Source organism: Triticum urartu, chromosome 6A (genome assembly GCF_056163025.1).
Source record: "Triticum urartu cultivar PI428250 chromosome 6A, HENAU_Tu73, whole genome shotgun sequence".
In the NCBI taxonomy this organism is placed as follows: Eukaryota; Viridiplantae; Streptophyta; class Magnoliopsida; order Poales; family Poaceae; genus Triticum; species Triticum urartu.
The window spans coordinates 604,040,003-604,067,955 of record NC_141878.1 but is presented as its reverse complement, the minus strand read 5'-3'; the positions used below and the strand labels follow the sequence as shown (position 1 = coordinate 604,067,955).

Below are 27,953 nucleotides of genomic sequence, written 5' to 3'. Positions count from 1 at the left end.
TCACCTGGACGACAATTTCACTCGGATGACTATATTTCCACTTGGATAATAATAAGTTCATCCGGTCAGCAAACTTTCACTCGACCGTAAACTTTTCACTCGGATTTCCGATTGAAAACATAGCCCGATCTTGATTTGTCTCTCCAGGCCTCATATGATCTCGGATTGAGATGAATTATATATGAAAATCGATCGGCTCGACGAGACGAAACTTTTCCATGTTGAAGGTTTTTCGATTCAAGGCCGTATTGATGGCCGATTTACTCGCGCAACCTATCAGACAAGTGCCTGGCACCTCGCGCCATATTTTGGTTGAGGTTCAGTCTGCAGTATATTGCCTCTAACTTTTGCATATGAACTCGGATTGAGATGATTTATATATCAAAATCGATTGCCTCGACGAGACGAAGACAATTCCTTAAAAGTGCTCCTTCATCCGAGGTCATCTTGAAGACGTGGTTGGCCAAAAACCACTCGAAACATTGAACTATGCCATTCGGAGTATAATTTCGGTCCGTAAGATAAAGTCGAATGAATATAACCGAAACATCAAAGTGGTTCCACTCGGTGACGTGAATATTTTTATGCTGAAAACTCATTCACTCGAGATCATCTTCATTGCAATCTGTATCTTGCCAAAATCAGGTGTCAACAACGAGCAGCCAAGGCGCAGGCCGCGCGCCGGCGGCCCGTTTAGGCTACGGTTCGCCGCCGCCTCAACCAGGCCGATGACGCCGCCGTCGCCATAGGTGCTTGACGCTCCAGGTAGATCGGGCGCCGCCATCTGTGGAAGGTGAAAGAGCTGCACGTTCTGGGAAGCAGAGGAGGGAGGCCCTGGCCTATGGTGGTGCATATCAGAGCTTCATATCTTGTCGACGCGAGCTTCTCAGCCGTATAATTAATCTGAGCCATAAACAAATCAAATAGCAAACGAAGCATGTAGCTGGCATGTGTTTTGTACTAGATTGGATTACATGAAGTGAGAGGCTGAGATGTTAGTACCATACATGTTTTCTCTGCCATTTGCGAAGAACTGGACTATTTTGGTGTAACGACGATGTATCATGTGACATGTTCAGTGTAAAAGAAATGACATTTGTTCGTTTATTTGCAGCTCTGCCTTCTTTCTTTCGTATATGCACATGTGTTGTGTGGATGTGTGGATAAGTGTAAGAACGCTGCACAATGCAGCTCGTCGTTGTAGGACCGTGAATCCGACAAGGAGCACGAGACCGCGAGTTACGTCCCAGGCATGCTAATAGAGGAGAAGCCTTCGGCGAGAGTATCTCTCTAATAGACCCCTCACCGCGCAGACTTTTAAAGTGAGTATAAAGGCTGGAGAAAACGTGTTTTGAGTGCTGGCGCAGGCTGCTTTGTTCGGCCGCAGCCTGCGTCGGCCCTCAAAACACATAGTTTTTTTTCAACTTGATACATGTGTCATAGTATACATAGAAATATGAAATCAATATAAATTAAAATCTGAATATTACAATGCAACAATCATCCAAATTACAATAATTATTCAAATCTAAGAATTAAACTTATAATTCAATACAAGAATTGTTCCGCATACAACAATGATACAAATCACTCATGAATTAAATTAAATAAATGTAAAAATGGTTGGTTTTATTGCTGCCCATGCCTTTGCCAATTGTGCACAATGAGATCGTGCTGAAGGCTGAAGCTGGTGGTGGGTGTTTGAGTCGGATTAACCGCGTTTTCGCCGGTCAATGGGACAATTTAACACGTCCCCCAAATTTTTTGAAGGATTGCGGGCGTCTAAGGTGTTTGTTCAGGTCATTTTTTCCGTGTAAAATTGTAAACTGGCGGTTGTTTTACAGTTCAACACGATTTAAGGGGTCTGCTAGAGATTCTCTTACTAACCGCCAGGCCAGCCAAACACAAAATCACTAAATCTAAGATTACGCACGTCAGAATCAAATCAGACATACCACCCAAAATTGGTGACCAGTGTCCTTGCATGCATGTCACATGAGATTTTATTACTAGAAATCAATGTCCATTATTGGACAATGATGCTAGAGTGCAACTCAGTCACAAACGACGCAAACGCAGCGACTGTCGAAAGGGTGCTGAAGAGGGTCATGATCTTTGGCCGCTATTTGTCTTGGACAGTCTGAACACTCGGAAAAACCTTCGCAAGAAGCATATCCTCTCCTATGATACTTGTCCCAGATGCAACAGCTCCGTTGAAGATAGGGAGCACCTGTTCTTCACTTGCCCGGCGGCTCGCCGAATCTGGCGTCGCACCGGCATTCGGCCGCGCTTCAGTGCGATCACCGAGTTTTTTACCACCATCTTGTCTGATGCCTTACCCAGCTCGATTAGTCCCTTTATGTTCCTCCTCATTCTCTGGAAAATCTGGGATGCAAGGAACGAAAAGGTTTTTCAGGATTTAGAGATTGATGCGAGAGGTTCTGTTATAGCTATTCTAGATGATCTTATTTTATGGTCTCACGGTCTTAAGACGGAAACTTTAAAGGATCATGCCGGACTATGGTGTGATTTCCTCTCCTCACGTAATACGCGACCTCAGTAAACTTTCACTCTTTTTGAAATATATTCAGGTGGGGACCTCCCCCCCTCCCCTTTTTTGCACTAAAATCACATTTCCAATCCGGAAAGCTTTACAGTGTGCATTCCAAAAGAGACATTTCGTCACTAATCCATCACCAATCCACCACACACACTACTAATCCCGCAACACACACACATTCAGAACTAAGCTAGCACAGATGCGCACCATCCATCAGCAGGCACACACATCATCTAGAGACCCACCCCAGTTCGTCTCAGAAATTATCGATGCAACAACAGCCACATGGGACATTCAGAGGGTCCGGCAAGTCTTCTTGCCTTTTGATGCCAAAGTAATAACCAGCATACCCCTATGCATCCGAAACATATCAGATTTTTGGGCTTGGCACTTTGAGAAAAATGGTCTTTTCAGTGTGAGATCGGCATACAATATGCTTGTGGAGATGAGGCAACGTCGGGAAGCCTGGCTGGATGGTCATGCAGGCTCGTCAGGAGCAAGAGGGGAAGAGAAAGAGTGGAAAACACTTTGGAGGGCCCAAGTTCCGGGCAAAATTCGCATGTTTCTATGGCGGCTCTCAAAGCATTCTCTGCCGACCGAAGATGTTTGGTCTCATCGACACATGTCAAACTCCTCGACATGCGGATTATGTGGGTCTCCGGATTCATGGTGCCACTCCCTACTTGAGTATACGACATCCGGGTGTGTTTGGCCGTTAGTAGAAAATGAAATTGGGCAGTCACTTGTGGCAAATATGGAATCCAACGCAAAACACTGGTTGTTTGCACAGATGGAATCGTTATCACATGCTCTGTTTGTCAAACTGTCAGTCACGTTATGGGCAATCTGGACGTCCAGAAGAAAGTCCATTCATGAAGGGATCTTCCAGAGCCCACAATCGTTGTACTCTTTCACAACAAGGTTCATTGGTGAGCTTGAACAAATAAAGGAAAGCAAACCGGAAGGGGCGCCAAGGATACATGTGGAAAGAAACAGGTGAGCTCGACCACGAGCCCCACCCGCAAATCATGCTAAGGTCCATGTTGATGCAGCTGTGTGGACAGGCAGGGGGGGTTCTGTAGCGGTGGTATGCCGTGATTCAGCGGGGAACTATCTAGGCAGCTGCGCACTGGTGGTGCAAGGCGTAGATGACCCGATGACGCTGGAAGCATTGGCTTGCAGGGAGGCACTTTGCATTGCCGATGACCTTCTCCTACAGCGTTTCGTCATATCCTCAGATGCAAAAGGGGTAGTCCAGGACATCAATCGAGGTTCGCAGGGAAGGCATGGCACAATTATCAATGAGATCAAACTTCGGTCTACCAATTTTTCTTGTAGTTTCATTCATGAAGGTCGTGAAAGTAATATGGAAGCTCATAAGTTAGCTAGATACACTTTAAATTTAGCCCTGGGCGTCATGTGTGGTTTGGCCAACCACATGATGTAAACAAAATCCCACTCGTTGTGGACTTTGGTCAATAAAGAATAGGCTTTATCCCTCAAAAAAACCTAGAGACCCATGTGTGGAGTTTTTTCTTGACCTAAAAAACCCTCTTTATTCATTAGAAAATAATGTTACATAGTTCACCATAAGAGGTACAATAGAGGGGGTAGGATCATCAAGCCAGACTCTATAAACTTGGAACTTTGCCAATTGTACCAGTTCATGAGCTACAGAATTTGTTTCCCTAATGGCATGCTCGTATTTAACCCTAACGAAATCATGCTCCATGGAAAAGCAATCATGGAAGATCGCTGCAGCAATACCTATAGGTGGTCTCTCATTCTTCAAAACTTCTATTAATTCTAGATTGTCTGAGCTCACAATAACTCTATTACACCCTATTGATTCCGCTAAGAGCAAACCATTCTTGAGGGCTAACGCTTGAGCATAAAGAACATCTTGAACTAGATCCAACTTTACATTACTCGCAGCGATAAATTTTCCTTTTTTATCTCGAATGACAGCGTCAGTAGTTCCCCTCAAATAGTCTGTATCAAATGAAGCATCCACGTTTATCTTAACGCAATCACCTGTTGGTGGAGTCCAAATCTCCTTTCTCACTTTTGCATTAGGAACCGCAGGCTACAGAGATCCTCAAATATCATGTGACCACCGCCCGAGGTGTCCAAGTGGAGCTCTCCGACCTCCCACGCTCGTGCTGGAGCCCTAATTCCCAGCCTCCTTGTGCAACTCGCTGCCTGGACTCCTTTCGACGATGTGTGGCTCCCTCTCTTCTTCAACGCTTCCCTGTGACCTCCTCCAACGCCGCCACAAGGACTCCTCCAACGCCACATGCGTCCAGCTAGCCCCCACAACGTTATCATCCAACACCGCCCCGTCACCCCCTCCTCTAACATGCACAATGGCTAACTCCATTGTTTTTTTTTTTGAGCAAAAGAGCGGCTCTCCCCCTCCAAATTCATATAATGAAAACCAACTTGTTATAAGCATCTACAAACGCTACACACACCTTGCTAACCCCATTGTTGATCGTCCTCACGACCTATTTCCCATTTCCCATTCCCTCGCTGCATACACTTTGATTTCTGGCCAATGAAATTAGTTTACTGGACTTATTTCGTATCCTTCATCGCCCTGGATTCTGAACTGGCTCACAAATGCATGTGTTCACCTTGATCCGGAAAACCGATGATCGAAGACATGTAGCAAAGTGGCATCTTGTGAAGAAAAGGAAAAAACAGAAACCCTACTGGTCTGGTCTTACAACAGTACAAGCTGGCAATCTTTTTTGCTGGCCTTCTTTTTAGTATTTGTTCATGCTGGCTCCAGAGAGATGCTTTGCTGTGGCCAGACAATCGTTTTCTACACCATCTTCCTCGATTTTACACAGGAAATTTTGCAACTGCAACAAACTTGATGGAAATGAGAAACTGAATGGAAGACAGAGGCATTCGTGTGCAGTCCGAAGCAGGGACTAACATCAACTTTTCTTCCTTGCAGATTTTTTTTACGAGAGAAATTTCCAATCTATTCATCAATCATGGCAGTACAGAGAACATAAGAGGTAATAAAAATTACAACCAGGTCTATGGACCACCTAGCGACGGCTACAAGCACTGGAGCGAGTCGAAGGCGCGCCGCTGTCATCGTCCCTTCATCACCGGAGCCGAGCAAACCTTATTGTAGTAAACAATCAGAAACTCGTCGTGCTAAGGCCCCATAGGACCAACACACCTGAGCAGCAACCATCGCTGATGAAGAAAATTATAGATCAGAAAGATCAAACCTGAAACCACACGAACAAATACGAACAAAAATGGATCCAAATAGATCCATCGAAGACCAGCAGCGACCAAATCCCAAGAGATCCGACGGAGACACACCTCCACACATCCTCCGACAACGCTATTCGCACCATCGAGACGGGGATAGAACGTGCGAGACATTATTGCTACCGAGGGACATCGCCGCCGCCACACAGCCCCAACCAAAACATTCAACCTGGCAAAAACGAGAATGGTGTCCCTCCCGCCGGTGGGGGGACCGAGATCCTCCACACCTCCACAGGCCAAAGGCCGTCGGAGACGGGGCAGATCAGCGGCGGCGCCGACGGGAGGAGGAGACTTTTCTTGGGAAGGAGGAAAGACTACTTGGCACTAATTAATAAGTTCACCTCGATATTTGTGGCCATGATACTCTTTATCGGGTATCCTTGCAGAATTATTAAGTCAATGCTTCATGGGGTGTGGGGAATGTTGTGCCAGCAGCATTTGTCAGGGAGATGGTAAGGGCATCTCCAACAGTTGTAAGATAGCTGTTGGTAAATTTGCCATTTAGGACATAGTGATGATGTGGCATGTAATAAATGTGGAGAGAGAGCAAAGTTGTACTATGTAGAATAACCAACAATCTTTGCACAAGCTCCAAGGTGAAATAGAGAGCAATCACATTTATTTTCTTCTCATCTATTGGATAGCTTAGATACAACCTATTGGAGTAGTTGTATCATAGCTTGTTAGTTAATGACATGGACATTTGACCAACAAGATTTACATACTACCTCTCTCTCAGTTTATAGGACGTGCGCGTGCCCCTAGGTCGTCAATTTGACCAACCTAATACAAGTCATATATTACAAAAAAATATACCAATATAAACTTCAGATGTTCTATTTCCAAATCGTATAATTTTTATGTTATATAGTTTATATTAAAGTGATAAAATTGACAACCTAGACATACGCGTAGGACTTGTAAACTGAAACGGAGGTAGTACAATCTATTGGAGATGCCCTAAAAGTGAGGCGGTTGAAAATTTCAGTTTATTTGTCTTTTCACGAGTGGGTCCCTTTTACCAAAATTTGACATTGTCCATATCAATAGATCCAAATTCAACACCGGTGATATCCAATTTGGCATTGTTTCATTGTGATGGGTATAGGTCACAAAAAGGAAGAGATATTTATATTTCCTAATATCATAGGAGATATATTTATTCAATTCTTGGCAAATAAATTGTTTTGATTTTAATAAGTGTACATATTAATATTAAGTACAACCTATATTCACTACTGGGATCGACAAGTCTGCTTGGCGTTGAGTAATTTGCCGCGTGCATTTTATCGAGCACTTGGAAAACACACCCGTTGCCAAGCATTTCGGAAATATAAAACTTTAAATAAAATCAAAATTTTCACACGGGAGTAGATCGGCAACCCATGTTTAATACCCCAAAACTCCATATTTATTTTTCTAATTTCTTGGTATCTTTTTGAATTTAATATTTGTATATGGGTGTGGAGCATCCGGGTGCTAACAAATCCGCTTCCATTCATTGCCTCGATATGGTCCTTCTTAAAATATACTGTTAGGAATAGTTTGTTTACCTTGATTAAGTGATGGAAGAAACTCTTAAAAATATATTTCTTTAGTGAAATAGTACCAGCTTGGAAAGAAAGAAAGGCTCACTGCAGAGAGAGAAGAAAGATGGTGTATTATCCGCTCGGCGTCGGCGCCGCCGGTCGCTGCCACTGCCCGCCCATCCTCCTTCACCGCCGTGCCCTGCTGACGACGACGGCCACCCCGCTCCGTCGCCAGCCCTTGCTCCAACTCCGCCCGCTCGCCTCCTCGGCCGGACGGCAGACACGGGGCCGCTGCCGAGAAAATTGGATATTTGCCACTTTGAATGTGGGGCTTCTCAAAATTGCCACTTTCAAGATTGGCTTCGCAAAATTGCCATTCAGCCCATTGACTCCTTGATAACCATGCCATTTCTCTCCTTTAACTGGATTTCTTTTTAATTTTCCATTTATAGGCAACAGAAAAAAATACCAAACTACCCCTAAGGCTAAGTACACAAACATGGGCATCCATCTGATTATGCATCTGGTTCTTGACCGAGAAGAAACGACTGAGCCGCAAAATTACTCGTCGTCGGTAAGAGCGCTTGCTAGTGTCGCCCGTCCGGTCGCCGTTGCAGCTCGCGCCACTAGACCGCTGGCTGCTCACTTTCCCCGGCCGCCATCGCCGCTCGCCCTGCCTCCAGTGCTCCACAGCCGCTCAGCCCGTCTCCTGCTCGCCGCTTGCGCCATCCGTCCGGGTTGCCGGGCCGCTCAACTGGGATGAGGAGGGATGGCGCGTCTCGTGAGGACGGGAGGAGGCGGAGGGAGATGGGCATGTGGCCACGGAGGAGCTGCCGTCGGCCGATTAGATTTTTTCTGGAAGAGAAATTTATCCAAGGTTCAGTACAGAAACAGAGTTACTGTGTTTTGTTAGATTCATGCAAGTAGTGAACTACTACCGGCCGACGACAGCTTCTCCGCTGATGCGTCGTGAACGGTGAACCACAGTCCAGAGCACGCAGAGCTTTGTTGACGAGCTGGCAAAGAGAGATCGGTCGCCATAGATTTTTGCACACAGCGACTAGGTGATCGGCGGCACACGGTGTTCATGCGATCAGCGGCACGCCGCGTTGAGGCGATCGGCGGCACATGGCTAGTTCATCCGATCCGCAGCACGAGTCATCGAGGAGATCGGCGGCTCGCTGCTTTCCGGTGTCCAGGAAATCGTTGGCACGCGGCGTCCAGGGAATTGGCGATGCGGCACGCACGGTATCCATGGCTGGCGGCGCCCTCTCGTCCCGCTTCAAGTGCCGATTGGATGCCCACGTACGTATCTTTGTCTCAGGGGTAGTCTGGTACTTTCCGATATTTATAAATGTAAAACGGAAAAAGAAATCGATGCAAGGAGAGAAATGGCATGGTAATCAAGGAGTCGATGAGCTGGATGGCGATTCGAAGACAATCTTGAGAGTGGCAATTTTGAGAAGCCACGTATTCAAAGTGGCAAATATCCGATTTTCTTGCCGCTGCCACGCCGTCGACCCCCAGGAGGACGACGGTTTCCTCACCCTCGACCTGGAGGACTTCGAGGGGCTCGCCGACGAGGAGGCGGAGGAGGGCCCGTCGCCGTGGGAGGGCGCGGTGGTGTACGGGCGCGACGCGGCGGTGCAGCACGTCGAGTACGCCACCACCCTGGAGCGCCTCGGCCTGGCCGACCTCTCCTCCCCGCACTCCCGCGCGCGCGCGGCCGCCATGGGCATCGCCAGCCCCAGGCCACCGCGGGGCAGCACCGAGGACACGGCCACGACGAGTCGACGACGCCCGTGCTCGTCTCCGTCGACGTGGCCCGGCGCCGCGGCCGGCTCCGGCTCGACGGCATCCTGCGCACCGTCATCACCCTCGGCTGCTACCGGTGAGCATCCACGACAGCTGCTGCTGCTGCTTCTCGTCTCATCTTATCTGCTGTTGCTGTATGTATGTCTGTCTGCAATGCATCATGGACACAATTTTCAGAAAATCTTGACACCACCATTCTGAATCCTACTACTCCATCATAGCTCTGATTGCGCGCTAGCTGCTTAGCAATCACCAATCATCCGCCGCCCGAATCACCAGCACCGCCCGGCGCGAGTGCTTAATCCGCCCGGCCGCCGCACTTCTGAACTGAAACCATGTCCCTTGCCCATCCACAAACAGCCTACAGCGTTTCAAACTGACACATTTTACAACTAGATAGCTCGAACCAAGGTAAACTTGCTATAATCTGGCTATATGGGTAATCTGCCCATTGTTACCGCCGCGCACCGGCGCGGGTGCTTAATCTGCCCGGCCGCCACACTTCTGAAACCATGTCCCTTGCCCGTTTACAGACAGCCTACAGGGTTTCAAACTTTCACATTTCACAATCTGGGCTAGGACTAAGGGAAGACATCATGTACAATCTGGCAGCAAGGCTTCCTCCTTGCCGTGATATAATGTGCTATATTTTTCCAAGCAAGAAAAGTTGCGCTGTTTCTCGTAGAGTATTGTTTCCTTTTTGTTAGTTCAATGGCATCATATATAGTGATCTTTCAGTTGGAGAGTGACATGGTGACATGTACTGATGCATTTGCCAGAGATGATTAGCAGTAAGTTATAGTTCAACTAAATTGTAAAACATGGAGATTTTTTTTCCTAAAAAGGGGGACTCCCCGGCCTCTGCATTGGAACGATACATACGGCCACATTTGTAGATAAATAAAGAGGTTCAACAAGATCTTATAGTCTGAAAATAAAATAACGGCAAGCTCATAAAGAGCCACAACGCCAAAAACAATAGGCCCAAAAGCCACAACCGGCTGGCATAACAAAGATAGGTAAACTAATAGCCTATCCTATTACATGACCGCCATCCAAACCGGTTGAAGATATCCCGCGCTACCATCTCCCAGCGGACAGATCCAGTAACCAAACGCTCCCTGGCCTCTGTCGGAGTGAGTAACGACCACATACGGATCAGCGCAGTAGCCCGGAATAAAACCTGCAAAAAATGAATATTTGTTGTTCTGTTAAAAGCCAAATCATTTCTGCAGTTCCAAATTGCCCACAACAAAGCACATACTCTTACGCAAATGTGTCTAGCTGTTTCGGACTCTATCCCAACAAGCCACGTTCCAAATAACGTACTGACCGAATTTGGAGGAGTAATGTTAAAGGCAATATGCACCGTGTGCCACAAAACTCTCGCCAACGGGCAGTCAAAGAAGAGGTGCTTGATAGTTTCATCCCGATCACAAAAACTACACCTAGTAGATCCTGTCCAGTTGCGCTTAACCAAATTATCCTTTGTTAAAATGACTTGTTTATGTACAAACCATATAAACACTTTAATTTTGAAAGGAACTTTGACTTTCCAAACATCTTTGGGACTAGAAATAGCACTAGAGTTAATCACATCGATATACATCGACTTAACTGTGAACTCTCCAGACCTAGTAAGCATCCAACACAACTGATCGGGTTGATGAGATAGCTGAACCTCCATCAGCCTACTCACCAAATGAAGCCATGCTTCCCACCGGTCGCCAACAAGCGCCCTCCTAAACTGAACATTAAGGGGAATGGACTGCATAATCGTTGCAACAAGAGCATCATGTCGTTGAACAATACGATACAGGGACGGATACTGAAGCGCCAATGGCGTTTCAGCAAGCCAAGTATCCTCCCAGAAGCGAGTGGTGTTGCCATTACTGACGATAAACTTTGTTCTATTAAAGAAGGCATCTTTGACTCTCATAAGCCCCTTCCAAAATGGCGAGTCAGTCGGTCTCACTGTCGCTTGGGACAAAGTCTTGGACTGCAGATACTTACTGCGGAGAATCTGCGCCCACGTGGCCTCAGTCTCAACTGATAACTTATACATCCACTTACTGAGAAGAAATTGATACGTCCATTTGCATCATGCTTTTATATCGATATTTATTGCATTATGGGCTGTTATTACACATTATATCACAATACTTATGCATATTCTCTCTTATTTTACAAGGTTTACATAAGGAGGGAGAATGCCGGCAGCTAGAATTCTGGGCTGGAAAAGGAGCAAATATTAGAGACCTATTCCGTACAACTCCAAAAGTCCTGAAACTCCACGAAAGTTATTTTTGAAAATAATAAAAAATACTGAGCGGAATAAATACGTCAGGGGGGCCACCCCCTGCCTCGTGGGCCCCCTGTTGGCTCTCCGGTGGCCATCTTCTGCTATATGAAGTCTTTCGTCCAGAAAAATAATCATAAGCAACCTTTCGGGACAAGACTCTGCCGCCACGAGGCGGAACCTTGGCGGTACCAATCTAGGGCTCCGGGAGGGGGAAATCATCGCCATCGTCATCACCAACGCTCCTCTCATCGGGAGAGGGCATCTCCATCAACATCTTCACCAGCACCATCTCATCTCAAACCCTAGTTCATCTCTTGTATCCAATTCTTGTCTTCAAGTCCGGGATTGGTACATGTAGGTTGCTAGTAGTGTTGATTACTCCTTGTAGTTGATGCTAGTTGGTTTATTTGGTGGAAGATCATATGTTCAGATCCTTTATGCATATTAATACCCCTCTGATTATGAACATGAATATGCTTTGTGAGTAGTTACGTTTATTCCTGAGGACATGTGAGAAGTCTTGCTATTTGTAGTCATGTGAATTTGGTATTCATTCGATATTTTGATGATATGTATGTTGTCTATCCTCTAGTGGTGTTACGTGAACGTCGACTATATAACACTTCACCATTATTTGGGCCTAGAGGAAGGCACTGGGAAGTAACAAGTAGATGATGGGTTGCTAGAGTGACAGAAGCTTAAACCCTAGTTTATGCGTTGCTTCGGAAGGGGCTGATTTGGATCCATATGTTTCATGCTATGGTTAGGTTTACCTTAATACTTTTGTTGTAGTTGCGGATGCTTCCAATAGAGGTTAATCATAAGTGGGATGCTTGTTCAAGTAATAACATCACCCAAGCACTGGTCCACCCACATATCAAATTATCAAAGTACCGAACGAGAATCATATGAACGTGATGAAAACTAGCTTGACGATAATTCCCATGTGTCCTCGGGAGCGCTTTTCTCTATATAAGAGTTTGTCCAGGCTTGTCCTTTTCTACAAAAAGGATTGGGCCACCTTGCTGCACTTTATTTACTTTTGTTACTTGTTGCTCGTTACAAATTATCCTATCACAAAACTATGTGTTACCTATTATTTCAGTGCTTGCAGAGAATACCTTGCTGAAAACCGCTTATCATTTCCTTCTGCTCCTCGTTGGGTTCGACACTCTTACTTATCGAAAGGACTACGATAGATCCCCATACTTTTGGGTCATCAAGACTCTTTTCTGGCGCCATTGCCGGGGAGTGAAGCGCCTTTGGTAAGTGGAATTTAGTAAGGAAAAATTTATATAGTGTGCTGAAATTTACTGTCACTTGTTACTATGGAAAGTAATCCTCTGAGGGGCTTGCTCGGGGTATCTTCACCCCGACCAGTAGAGCAAAGAGTTGATCCTCAACCTACTGAACCTACTGAAAATGAAAATGAAAATGAAAATATTCACTTTGAGATTCCTTCGGGTATGTTAGAAAAACTGCTAGCTAATCCTTTTGCAGGAGATGGAACAAAGCATCCCGATGAGCACCTAATATATGTGGATGAAGTTTGTTGATTTTTTAAGCTTGCAGGTATACCTGGTGATGTTATTAAGAGGAAGGTCTTCCCTTTATCTTTGAAGGGATATGCATCGACATGGTATAGGCTATGTGAAGATACGAGATCATGGAACTACAAACGATTGAAATTGGAATTTCATCAGAAATTTTATCCTATGCATCTTGTTCATCGTGATCACAATAATATATATAATTTCTGGCCTCGCGAAGGAGAAAGCATTGCTCAAGCTTGGGGGAGGCTTAAATCAATGTTGTATTCATGCCCCAATCATGAGCTTCCAAGAGAAATAATTATTCAAAGTTTTTATGCTCGACTTTCTGATAACAATCGCACCATGGTCAATACTTCTTGTGCTGGTTCTTTTATGATGAAGACTATGGAATTCAAATGGGATTTATTGGATAGAATTAAATGCAACTCTGAAGATTGGGATCTCGACGAAGGTAAGGAGTCAGGTATGACACCTAAGTTTGATTGTGTTAAATCTTTTATGGATACCGATGTTTTCCGTAAATTTAGCACTAAATATGGACTTGACTCTGAGATAGTAGCTTCATTCTGTGAATCTTTTGCTACTTATGTTGATCTCCCCAAGGAGAAGTGGTTTAAATATCATCCTCCCATAGAAGTAAAAGTAGCTGCACCTATTAAAGTTGAAGAAAAGACTATCACTTATAATGATCCTATTGTTCCTACTTCTTATGTTGAGAAACCACCTTTCCCTGTTAGAATAAAGGATCATGCTAAAGCTTCAACTGTGGTTCGTAAAAGCAATATTAGAACTTATACACCTCCTGAGCAAATTAAAGTTGAACCTAATGTTGCTATTGTTAAAGATCTCTTGTCTGATAATATCGATGGGCATGTTATTTATTTCTGTGAGGAAACTGCTAGAATTGCCAAACATTGAGCTAAAGATAAACATAGATCTGTGGTAGGCATGCATGTTATTTCTATTAAAATAGGAGATCATTGTTATCATGGCTTATGTGATATGGGTGCTAGTGCTAGTGCTATACCTCATGACTTATACAAAGAAATTATGCATGAAATTGCACCTGCTGAGATAGAAGGTATTGATGTTACCATCAAACTTGCTAATAGAGATACAATATCACCTATTGGAATTGTTAGAGATGTTGAAGTCTTGTGTGGGAAAACTAAATATCATGCTGATTTTCTTGTTCTTGGTTCCCCACAAGATATCTTTTGTCCCATTATATTTGGTAGACCCTTCACCGTTAATGCTAAGATAGACTGCGAAAAGGATGTTGTTACTACCGGTCTAGGTGATATGTCTCATGAGTTTAATTTCTCTAAATTTAGTAGACAACACCATGAAGAAGAATTGCCTAGTAAGGATGAAATTATTGGTCTTGCTTCTATTGCCGTACCTCCTAGTGATCCTTTAGAACAATATTTGCTAGACCATGAAAATGATATGTTTATGAATGAAAGAAGGGAAATAGATGAAGTATTCTTAAAACAGAAACCCATCCTGAAACACAATTTACCTGTTGAAATCCTAGGGGATCCTCCTCCACCCAAGGGTGATCCCGTGTTTGAGCTTAAACTGTTGCCTGATACTCTTAAATATGCTTATCTTGATGAAAAGAAGATATATCTTGTTATTATTAGTGCTAACCTTTCAGAGCATGAAGAAGAAAGGTTATTGAAAACTCTGAAGAAGCACCATGCTGTTATTGGATATACTCTTGATGATCTTAAGGGCATTAGTCCCACTCTATGTCAACATAAAATAAATTTGGAAGAAGATGACAAACCAGTTCGTGATCATCAACGACGGCTGAATCCTAAGATGAAAGAAGTGGTAATAAAAGAAATACTAAAGCTCCTTGAGGCAGGTATAATTTATCCCATTCCTGATAGTCAGTGGGTAAGTCCTGTCCATTATGTCCCTAAGAAGGGAGGTATTACTGTCGTTCCTAATGATAAAGATGAATTGATTCTGCAATGAATTATTACAGGTTATAGGATGGTAATTGATTTTCGCAAATTAAATAAGGTTACTAAGAAAGATCATTACCCCTTACCTTTTATCGATCAAATGCTAGAAAGATTATCCAAACATACACATTTTTGCTTTCTAGATGGTTATTCTGGTTTCTCTCAAATACCTGTGTCAGCCAATGATCAATTAAAGACTACTTTTACTTGCCCTTTTGGTACTTTTGCTTATAGACGTATGCCTTTTGGTTTATGTAATGCACCTGCTACCTTTCAAAGATGCATGATGGCTATATTCTCTGACTTTTGTGAAAAGATTTGTGAGGTTTTCATGGATGACTTCTCCGTCTATGGATCCTCTTTTGATGATTGCTTGAGCAACCTTGATCGAGTTTTGCAGAGATGTGAAGAAACTAATCTTGTTTTGAATTGGGAAAAGTGCCACTTTATGGTTAATGAATGTATTGTCCTGGGGCATAAAGTTTCTGAAAGAGGTATTGAGGATGATAAAGCCAAGGTTGATGCTATTGAAAAGATGCCATGTCCCAAGGACATCAAAGGTATAAGAAGTTTCCTTGGTCACGCCGGTTTTTATAGGAGGTTCATTAAGGACTTCTCAAAAAAAATTCGGCCTCTGACTAATTTATTACAAAAAGATATACCATTTGTTTTTGATGATGATTGTGTAGAAGCATTTGAAATACTTAAGAAAGCATTGATCTCTGCACCTATTGTTCAACCACCTGATTGGAATTTACCCTTTGAAATTATGTGTGATGCTAGTGATTATGTTGTAGGTGTTGTTCTAGGGCAAAGAGTTGATAAGAAATTAAATGTTATTCAATATGCTAGTAAAACTCTAGACAATGCTCAAAGAAATTATGCTACTACTGAAAAAGAATTATTAGCAGTCGTATTTGCTTGTGATAAGTTCAGACCTTACACTACTAGGGAAAACCTTATACACAGAATCTTAGCAGCAGCGGGGTCTAAAAACAGGCGCTACTGCTAATTAGCAGCAACGAGCTTTAGAAAAGAGTGCTGCTAATGACTGAGTAGCAGTAGCGCTCTAGGTGAAAAGAGCGCTACTACTATAATTGCCACGGTGTTGCCTCCAGGCTAGATATAGTAGTAGCGCCCTTTCCGTGGACGCGCTACTGCTAAAGAACTTAGTAGCAGCGGTTTTGCTCAAAACTCGCTACTGCTAAGTATGACCGCAACTAATTAAGTTTAGTCCCATACTGCTAAGCGAACAAGGTGTTTACCACCTTAAATATGTTGCTTCTCAACCTATCTCGAGCACTTGGTCTTCATTGAACTATATGTGTATGATTTGTGGTTGCAATATGAATCCTCGCCTGTACCTATACAGGTACAGTGAGAATTCATGTTGACTATTTAGATTATACACAAAAAGATCAATGATGACCAATGTATATTTTTGATGTTTTTACTAAACAAAAGAAATAACTGCTTCCATTAGCAGTGGCGGTTTTCTCTAAAACGCGTTGTAGATAAGTTAGCTATAGCGCGTTTTCTGTACGTGCGCTACTGCTAGTTCGAGTTAACCACCCCCCGCATCAAAATTTCGCTAAGTCCTCCTTTCCCCCCACCGGCCTGTTCCCCTACTCCCTGTCGCCGCCACCCGAGCCCAAGCGCGCTTGCCCTCACCGCCGCCCGCCCTCAACCTCACCGCCGCCACTCTCGACCACATTGTCGCCGCCCTCAACCTCACCACCGCCGCCCTCGACCGAGCCCGCCGCCCAGGACCGCCGCCCTCCCGATCCCGAGCCCGCCCTCGCCGCCCCTCCGTCGCCGAGCACCTCTCCGCCACCGTCTCTCCCTCTGTAAGCCCCCCACCCCTCCCCCACCCCCTCTCTCTTTGCTTAGTTAGTAGATGATTTTAGTAGTAGTAGATGTTAATTTAGGGTTCATAGATAATGATTTTTAGAAGTAGTGGCTATTAATTACTAGTAGTGATGGTAAACTAGTTGTATAATTAGCAGTAGTACATGTTAATTGGTAGTAGATGTAGTAGTTAGATGTTAATTAGTAGTAGTAGATGTGCTAGTTTCTTTCTATTTATAGTAAGTTTATATTTAGTAAGAACTAGTTGAATTAATAGAACTAGTTTAGTTTTAATTGAACTAGTTAAGTTTTAGTTGAACCAGTATAGTAAGTAAATTAATAACTAGTTGAACTACTTCATTTTTAGAAAGAACTAGTTTTTTTCTTTTTATTCTAAGTTTATATTTAGTAAGAACTAGTTGAATTAATAGAACTAGTTGAATTAATAGAACTAGTTGAACATGCCATATTTGGTGTTATTTTTTAGTTTAAGCAATTATTTCATGTTTTGGTTACACCTCCGAGTGGCCTATGTTTTGCCGGAGTGTTGATTAATTTCCATTCCAGCAAATTTCAGGCGCTCGATATGTCCTTTTTTAGCAAAGGTCATGCCGGATTTTTCCGTGAATTTTGGCATGACTTGTGCTAGAATATGTACAAGTTTAATCTTTCAATTATGAACGTAGGAAATGTCGTACTTGGACGACGACAGTCTCCCGGGGGAGTGCAGCTGGTGCCACGATGATCGAGGTATGTGCGACAGGTTCATTCAGCTGGATGAAGATCGGCGCTTCAGCATTAAGCTCGAGGAGACCTTCGATGTTGAAACGGTACACAACAACGACAAGTGTTTTTTTCGTAATTAAGCATGAATTCAACTATTTCAACGTCTAATTTTCATATTTTACAATTCGACTAGCTTATCCCATGCCATGCAAGATGCTATGTCTTGGAGAGGATGGGTTTTGAAGACCATGAAAATTTTCAAACAAAGAAAATACACCTAAGGACCCATCATGATATCGATTTTGAAGTAAATCTGTACAATTCTCAGAGCGTAACCCATTTTGGTTGCCAAAATTGGGAAGCACTTTGCAAAATGTATGGTTTTTATGAGGGTATGATTGTCACCATGGATCTTGGTGATCCTGACATCGAGCAAGACAATATGGACATTTGGGTCCTTGTTGATACGCTTCCGATTCTACTGCAATGTGAGTTTCTCAAACATAGTTATTAACTAATTTATATTGTTTATTTCAAAATAGTTGACAGCTTATTTCCATTGACAACTTATTTTGAGTCTTCAAAGAATGTGCAGAAGATGGTAGACAAAACCCACTACACTGATGGCTCCGAATTAACTTATAAGGAGAAAAATCATCTGATTGCTTATTGTACTTTTTTTGAGAATTACAATACCTATTATCGAACTCCTCCAAATTATGGTGAATACATGCCACTAGTGCACGTGTTGAACCACGATAACTTCTATGGAGATACCCTGGTAAGATATTTTACTATTACGACATCCGTGCATCTTTTGCATACTTCTAAAACTAGTACATCATTGCTAACTACGAAGTTATTACTATGTTTTTCAACAGAAAATCCCGATGGATTGTGTGCCTCATCTGATGTATTACAATGGTCGACTTGAAGTTCTGAACCTACAGCCAGGTCATCCTACGGATCTCACCTGTGCATATCGAATTTCTGAAACCGGTGAACACATGCTAATCAAAGAGTGGAAAAAATGTTTGGACATTTGTAAGGAGGTTCTTGGAAGCAACATTAAGCGAAAGGCAAGAATTGGAGACAGGATAATCTGCATTCTCCATAATGGAGAGCCAGGGGCTATCTTGTTTTTTGCTATTTTACCTTAGAGAATATAGTAGGTCCTAAGAGAATGTAGTAGGTCCTATGAGGTACAATATGTTTATTATGTGATACAATGTGTTAGAGTTGAATATGTGAGGAGTACTTGTGATTACGACTAGTGACCAATGATATGATGATGATGATGATGATAAGTTGTTAATGATATGATGATGATGATGATATTTATTATATCATTGGCTGAAAGAACCGCGGATTAGTTTCAAGTGGATGTCCGTCCACTTGAAACTAGTCCACACGGTTCTTTCACCCCGTGATGTAATAACTCATTATGATGTAAAAACAATTTGTAAATTCCTGTTGTATGAAAACTTGTGTAAAGGTGTACGAATACAACATGAAATAAAAAGGAAATAAAATACGAAATAATAGTAGCAGCACGGGCAGAGAGAAGCGCTACTACTAATTACCAGCAGCGCTCCTCCTGGAACTCGCTACAACTAAGTCGATTTAGCAGTAGCGTGGGTGGAGGCACGCTACTACTATTCGTTAGCTGTAGCGCCTTATCAGTAGCGCACCACCCCGCGCTACTGATAGGTCTAAAACTCGCGCTGCTGCTAGCCTTTTCCCTAGTAGTGTTATATTGTTGATTCTAAAGTAACTATTCACACGGATCATGCTGCTATTAAATATCTTATGAAAAAGAAAGATGCTAAATCTAGACTTATTAGATGGGTTCTCTTGCTACAAGAATTTGATTTGCATATTGTTGATAGAAAGGGAGCTGAGAACCCCGTTGCAGACAACTTGTCTAGGTTAGAAAATGTCTTGATGACCCACTACCTATTGATGATAGCTTTTCTGATGAGCAATTAAATGTCATAAATGCTTCTCGTACTGCTCCATGGTATGCTGATTATGCTAATTATATTGTGGCTAAATTTATACCATCTAGTTTCACATACCAGCAAAAGAAAAAGTTTTTCTATGATTTGAGACATTACTTTTGGGATGACCCACATCTTTATAAAGAAGGAGTAGATGGTGTTATTAGACGTTGTGTACCTGAGCATGAACAGGAACAGATCCTACGCAAGTGTCACTCTGAGGCTTATGGAGGACACCATGCTGGAGATAGAACTGCACATAGGGTATTGCAATCCAGTTTTTATTGGCCTACTCTCTTCAAGGATGCCCGTAAGTTTGTCTTATCTTATGATGAATGTCAAAGAATTAGTAATATTAGTAGACGTCAAGAAATTCCTATGAATTATTCACTTGTTATTGAACCATTTGATGTTTGGGGCTTTGATTATATGGGACCTTTTCCTGCCTCCAATGGATACACACATATTTTAGTTGCTGTTGATTACGTTACTAAGTGGGTAGAAGCTATTCCAACTAGTAGTGTGATAACCCACAAGTATAGGGGATCGCAATAGTTTTCGAGGGTAAAGTATTCAACCCAAATTTATTGATTCGACACAATGGGAGCCAAAGAATATTCTCAAGTATTAGCAACTGAGTTGTGAAATTCAGCCACACCTGGATAACTTAATATCTGCAGCAAAGTATTTAGTAGCAAAGTAATATGATAGTAGTGGTAACGGTAACAAAAGTAACGGTAGCAAAAGTAATATTTTTGATGTTTTGTAGTGATTGTAACAGTAGCAACGGAAAAGTAAATAAGCGAAGAACAATATGTGAAAAGCTCGTAGGCATTGGATCGGTGATGGAGAATTATGCCGGATGCGGTTCATCATGTAACAATCATAACATAGGGTGACACAAAACTAGCTCCAATTCATCAATGTAATGTAGGCATGTATTCCGAATATAGTCATACATGCTTATGGAAAAGAACTTGCATGACATATTTTGTCCTACCCTCCCGTGGCAGCGGGGTCCTAGCGGAAACTAAGGGATATTAAGGCCTCCTTTTAATAGAGTACCGGAACAAAGCATTAACGCATAGTGAATACATGAACTCCTCAAACTATGGTCATCACCGGGAGTGGTCCCGATTATTGTCACTTCGGGGTTGCCGGATCATAACACATAGTACGTGACTATAGACTTGCATCCCCTTATCACCCGCAGTCTAGTGGTCAAGTAGAATTGAGTAATAGAGAACTCAAATTAATTTTGCAAAAGACTGTCAATAGATCTAGAAAGAATTGGTCCAAGAAACTTGATGATGCATTATGGGCCTATAGAACTGCATATAAAAATCCTATGGGTATGTCTCCGTATAAAATGGTTTATGGAAAAGCATGTCACTTACCTCTCGAACTGGAACATAACGCTTATTGGGCTATTAAAGAGCTCAATTATGATTTCAAACTTGCCGGCGAGAAGAGGTTATTTGATATTATCTCACTTGATGAATGGAGAACCCAAGCTTATGAAAATGCCAAGTTGTTTAAAGAAAAAGTTAAAAGATGGCATGACAAAAGGATACAAAAGCGTGAGTTTAATGTAGGTGATTATGTGTTGCTATAAAACTCTCGTTTAAGATTTTTTGCAGGAAAACTTCTCTCTAAATGGGAAGGTCCTTACGTTATCGAGGAGGTCTATCATTCCGGTGCCATAAAAATCAACAACTTTGAAGGCACAAATCTGAAGGTGGTGAACGGTCAAAGAATCAAACAGTATATCTCAGGTAATCCTATAAATGTTGAAGCCAATGTTACTGAAACTGTAACACCGGAGGAATACATAAGGGACACTTTCCGGAACGTTTCAGACTCCGAAAAGGAATAGGTATGTGGTACGGTAAGTAAACTGACTCCAAAACAGTTTTTATGGCAATATTTCTCCGTTTTGGAATATTTAGAAAAATAGGAAAATAAGAAGCAGTCCGGGAAGGACACGAGGCCTCCGCGAGGGTGGAGGGCGCGCCCTACCCTACTGGGCACGCCCCCCTACCTCGTGGGCACCTCGTGTGCTCTCCGGACTCCGTTTTCTTGCACGTTACGTATTTTGGTTGGTAAAAATTCATTACATAATCTCCCAAAGGTTTTGACTTCTGTATCACGCAAATATCCTCTGTTCTTGTTTCGAGCTGTTGCTCCTACAGATTAGAGCAAGATGTCTTCTCAAGAGTCAGTCGGAGAGAGCCGGGTGTCTCATCCGGCATCAAGACCATGGACAAACAGCGATACTGACCACTTTGGGCCAGCAACGGAGGAAGAGATGGAGGCTGATTTGATGAGGATAGATGCCATGGAGGATCAAGAAGTCACTTCTCACTTCCAAGCTGGGTTCACGATGGGGGAACTACAGATCTCCGCTATTCCAAACTCGGTTATCCCTTCCAATGTTAGATTTCTTTCTTATGAAAATATGAAGAAGAGTGTCACTTGTTCTCCCACAGCTCAGCATCCTTGGGTGCAAGGAGCTTTAGCCGTTATAGGGAAGCTTCATAATGAGATAATGGATCTCAAGCAGCAACTCAATAAGCTCGAGGAAGAGAATCGTATCCTGGAGGGCATTATCGCCAAGAATATCACATCACCATCCCGGAAGAAGGAGACATAATCACATGGGTATGAGCACTCCCCTTGGCAACTGCCAAGCTTGGGGGAGGTGCCCCGGTATCGTATCACCAACACACTCCTATCTTTACCGTTTTTCTTAGTTCGATACTTTTAGTAGTATCTTGATCTAGTAGAATAAAGTTTATGGCATGATCTAGTTTTGAGTTTTGCTTTATGATCTCTCTATGTAATCGAGTCCATGAGCTATATATAATAAAAATTAGTGTTGAGTCAAGGGCTTGATTATTTTGCCATGATCTTGAGTGATTAAAAGAAAAGAGAAAAAGAACAAAAAGAAATAAAGAGATCATATTGATCTTATTGAGAGTAATGACTTCACATAGAAAGAGTATGATGATTAAAAGTTGTTGGGAGTTGGCAAACATAGCTTTGGTCATCGTTGCAATTAATAGGAAGTAATAAAGAAAGAGAGGTTTCACATATAAATATACTATCTTGGACATCTTTTATGATTGGGAGCACTCATTAAAATATGACATGCTAAAGAGCTGATGTTGGACAAGGAAGGCAACGTAATGGGTTATGTTTTCTTATATCTGAGATAAAGTATATTGTCATGGATCATACAACATGTTGAGCTTGTCTTTCCCCTTCATGCTAGCCAAATTCTTTGCACCAAGTAGAGATACTACTTGTGCTTCCAAAAACCCTTAAACCAGTTTTGCCATAAGAGTCCACCATATCTACCTATGGATTGAGTAAGATCCTTCAAGTAAGTTGTCATCGGTGCAAGCAATAAAAATTGCTCTCTAAATATGTATGATTGATTGGTGTGGAGGAAATAAGCTTTATACGATCTTGTGATGTGGAAGAAATAAAAGCGACGGAGTGCATAATAAAGGTTCATATCACAAGTGGCAATATAAAGTGATGTTCTTCGCATTAAGATTTTGTGCATCCAACCCTGAAAGCGCATGGCAACCTCTCTGTGAAGGGCCTATATTTTATCATTATCTTCTACCTTATGCAAGAGTCATGGTGATCTTCACCCTTCCTTTTTACATTTTATCCTTTGGCAAGCACAATATGTTGGAAAGATCCTGATAGATATATCTAATTGGATATGGGTTAGCATGAATTATTATTGTTAACATTACCCCTGAGGTAAAAGGTTGGGAGGCGAAATTATAAGTCCCTATCTTTCTCCGTGTCCGATTAAAACTCCGTAACCACAAGTATTGCGTGAGTGTTAGCAATTATGAAAGACTAAATGATACTTGAGTATGTGGACTTGCTAGAAAGCTCTGACATAGACTCTTTCTGATGTTATGATAAATTGCAATTGCTTCAATGACTGAGATTATAGTTTGTTAGTTCTCAATAAAGTTTCTGATTCGTACTTTACATTGTGAATAGATTATTACTTGAGCATAAGAAATCATATGACAATATCCATCTATGTTGCTGTTATGAGAATAATCGTGATGCCCTCATGTCCGTATTTTATTTTATCGACACCTCTACCTCTAAACATGTGGACATATTTATCGTTATCGGCTTTCGCTTGAGGACAAGCGAGGTCTAAGCTTGGGGGAGTTGATACGTCCATTTTGCATCATGCTTTTATATCGATATTTATTGCATTATGGGCTGTTATTACACATTATGTCACAATACTTGTGCCTATTCTCTCTTATTTTACAAGGTTTACATAAGGAGGGAGAATGCCGGCAGCTGGAATTCTGGGCTGGAAAAGGAGCAAATATTAGAGACCTATTCTGCACAACTCCAAAAGTCCTGAAACTCCATGAAAGTTATTTTTGGAAATAATAAAAAATACTGAGCGGAAGAAATACGTCAGGGGGGCCACCCCCTGCCTCGTGGGCCCCCTGTTGGCTCTCTGGTGGCCATCTTCTGCTATATGAAATCTTTCGTCCAGAAAAAAATCATAAGCAACCTTTCGGGACGAGACTTCACCGCCACGAGGCGGAACCTTGACGGAACCAATCTAGGGCTCCGGAAGAGCTATTCTGCCGAAGACACCTCCATCCGGAAGGGGGAAATCGTCGCCATCGTTATCACCAATGCTCCTTTCATCCGGAGAGGGCAATCTCCATCAACATCTTCACCAGCACCATCTCATCTCAAACCCTAGTTCATCTCTTGTATCCAATTCTTGTCTCCAAGTCCGGGATTGGTACCTGTAGGTTGCTAGTAGTGTTGATTACTCCTTGTAGTTGATGCTAGTTGTTTTATTTGGTGGAAGATCATATGTTCAGATCCTTTATGCATATTAATACCCCTCCAATTATGAACATGAATATGCTTTGTGAGTAGTTACGTTTGTTCCTGAGGACATGGGAGAAGTCTTGCTATTAGTAGTCATGTGAATTTGGTATTCATTCGATATTTTGACGAGATGTATGTTGTCTATGCTCTAGTGGTGTTATGTGAACGTCGACTACATAACACTTCACCATTATTTGGGCCTAGAGGAAGGCACTGGGAAGTTATAAGTAGATGATGGATTGCTAGAGTGATAGAAGCTTAAACCCTATTTTATGCGTTGCTTCGTAAGGGGCTGATTTGGATCCATATGTTTCATGCTATGGTTAGGTTTACCTTAATACTTTTGTTGTAGTTGCGGATGCTTGCAATAGAGGTTAATAATAAGTGAGATGCTTGTTCAAGTAAGAACAGCACCCAAGCACCGGTCCACCAACATATCAAATTATCAAAGTACCGAATGCGAATCATATGAACGTGATGAAAACTAGCTTGACGATAATTCCCATGTGTCCTCGGTAGCGCTTTTCTCTATATAAGAGTTTGTACATGCTTGTCCTTTGCTATAAAAAGGATTGGGCCACCTTGCTGCACTTTATTTACTTTTGTTACTTGTTGCTCGTTACAAATTATCCTATCACAAAACTATCTGTTACCTATTATTTCAGTGCTTGCAGAGAATACCTTACTGAAAACCCCTTATCATTTTCTTCTGCTCCTCGTTGGGTTCGACACTCTTACTTATCGAAAGGACTACGATAGATCCCCTATACTTGTGAGTCATCAGACATCTGTTCTTGACTTCAAGATTCTCAATACCAAGGCCCCCCTGGTCCTTTGGTCGACAGATGATATCCCATTTGGCGAGTCGGTATTTTCTCTTTAGTTTATCACTCTGCCAGAAGAATCGGGATCGATAGAAGTCCAGCCTTTTGCTACACCAACTGGGACTTCGAAGAAAGATAAGAGAAACATAGGCATGCTCATGAGCACCGAATTAATAAGAATCAATCGGCCTCCATATGACATGAGTTTGCCCTTCCAGCAACTCAGTTTCTTCTCAAACCGATCCTCGATGCACTTCCATTCTCTGTTTGTCAGCTTACGATGGTGAATGGGTATACCTGAAAGGTAATGCCCCCAATTCGCATCTGAACAATAGCCTATAAGCCTCTTGTTCCTCATTGGCTCTACCAAAACAGAACAACTCGCTTTTATGAAAGTTAATCTTCAATCCTTTCAATTGTTCAAATAAGCATAAAACCAGCTTCATATTTCTCGCTTTTGCCAAGTCGTGCTCCATAAAGATGATTGTATCATCAACGTACTGCAGGATGGACACACCACCATCAACTAGGTGAGGCACCAAGCCACCTACCTGACCGGCCTCCTTTGCCCTACCTATCAGAATTGCCAACATGTCAACCACAATGTTGAACAGAATAGGAGACATTGGATCACCTTGTCTCAGGCCCTTGTGTGTCTGAAAATAATGACCTATGTCGTCATTCACTTTAATTCCAAAACTCCCTTTTTGCGTGAAAGATTCTACCTGGCGTCTCCAAGCTTCATCAAAACCCTTCATGCGTAAGGCCTGTTGAAGGAAAGGTCATTTGACTTTATCTACGCTTTCTCGAAATCCACCTTGAAAACAACTCCGTCTAGTTTTTCGTGTGAATCTCATGGAGCGTTTCATGAAGGACCACAACCCCTTCGAGGATGTTCCTGTCCGGCATGAAAGCAGTTTGGGTAGGCTGCACCACAACATGCGCAATCTGTGTGAGCCTATTAGTCCCGACCTTGGTAAATTTTTTGAAACTAACATTAAGAAGACAGATGAGCCTGAATTGCTCAATTCTCGCAGCCTCTATTTTCTTAGGAAGCAGGGTTATCGTTCCAAAATTCAGTTGAAAAAGCTGAGGCTGTCCAGATAATAAATCATGGAACAACGGTAGCAGATCCCCTTTAATAATATGCCAACACTTCTTACAAAACTCAGCCGGGAATCCATCCGGGCTGGGAGCCTTATTATTTTTCATCTGCGATATGGCCTCAAACACCTCTTTCTCAGAAAAAGGAGCAGCTAAAATATCATTCTCAACTACAGTAAGTTGAGGAAAATCCTCAATTCTGGACTCATCCAGAGAAACACAGTTATCCTCTAGAGGCCCAAACAATTGCTTGTAATACTCAGTAATGTATAATTTTAGGTTCTCCTGACCTAGAATCGTTCCTTCATCTTGTTCAAGCTGAAAGGTCCTCTTCTTTCTGTGTTTGCCATTAGCGATCATGTGGAAGAATTGAGTGTTCGCGTCCCCCTGGACTACTCGTCGGACCTTGGCCCGCAGCGCCCACTTTAATTCTTCTTCACGAAGAAGCACTTTCAGCCTCATCTCCGCGTCAAGCTTGGCATGAAGCTTTGAGGCTGGCAGAACCGTGGTTTCTTCTTTTACATCTAGGGACTGAATAAGGGTAAGGAGTTGTTCCTTTTCGACCTTATAAATCCCGCTAAGATGCTTAGCCCACCCACGTAGGAAACTTCTCAAGTGCCTAATCTTATACTACCAACGCTCAAGCGCAGTCCTACCTCCTTCATCCTTAGCACACTCTCTGGCTACGAGATCAAAGAAGCCTTCTCTTTCAAACCAAGAAAGCTCGAACGAAAATGAGTTTTTGTTTCCCAAGTGGGTGGCCTCACCAGAGTCAAGAAATAAAAGCGTGTGGTCAGAAATACCATGAGAAAGTGCCTGAACTATTACAAAGGGAAATTTCTGTTCCCATTCGACACTAGCCAGTACTCGATCGAACTTTTCAAACGTCGGATTTGGCATCGCGTTAGCCCAGGTGAACTTTCTTCCCGAAAGCTCTATCTCTCTCAGATCCAAGCTTTCAATGATAGTATGAAACATGAAGGACCATCTGCCGTCAAAGTTATCATTGTTCTTCTCATCACGCCTTCTAATGATGTTAAAATCACCCCCACCAGGATTGGAAGCTGCTAAAAACCGCAAATCCTAACCATATCAGCCAAGAAATCAGGTTTGAGTTCGGGCTGTGCGGCACCATATACCGCCACCAGAGCCCAATTAAACCCATCAGCCTTTGACTGCACCCTAAACTTAACAACAAAATCTCCCATGACCACACTTCGGACTTCGAGCGAATCGCATCTAACTCCGAGTAAGATCCCACCCGATCTTCCTCGCGGTGGCAGACAATGCCAGTCAAAATCAATACCGCCTGATAAAGTATTGAGAAATTGTGGCGAAAAATTATCTCTACCAGTTTCCGACAATGCGATAAAGTCCAACCTATGCTCGATAGACGCCTCTGCAAGAAACCTTCTTTTAGCCAAGTCTTTCAGACCTCTTCTATTCCAAAAGATTCCTTTCATATCTTGTCATGGAATTTTTTAGCCGTGCGGATCCTATCACTCCTACGCACTGCG

At 42.7% G+C, this 27,953-nt stretch overlaps 1 pseudogene; it reads left to right on the top strand.

Moving 5' to 3' along the window:
• The first annotated feature begins 7,510 nt into the window (after positions 1-7,510).
• LOC125546960 (large ribosomal RNA subunit accumulation protein YCED homolog 1, chloroplastic-like) overlaps positions 7,511-27,953 on the top strand; it is a 42,031-nt pseudogene continuing 21,588 nt past the window's right edge.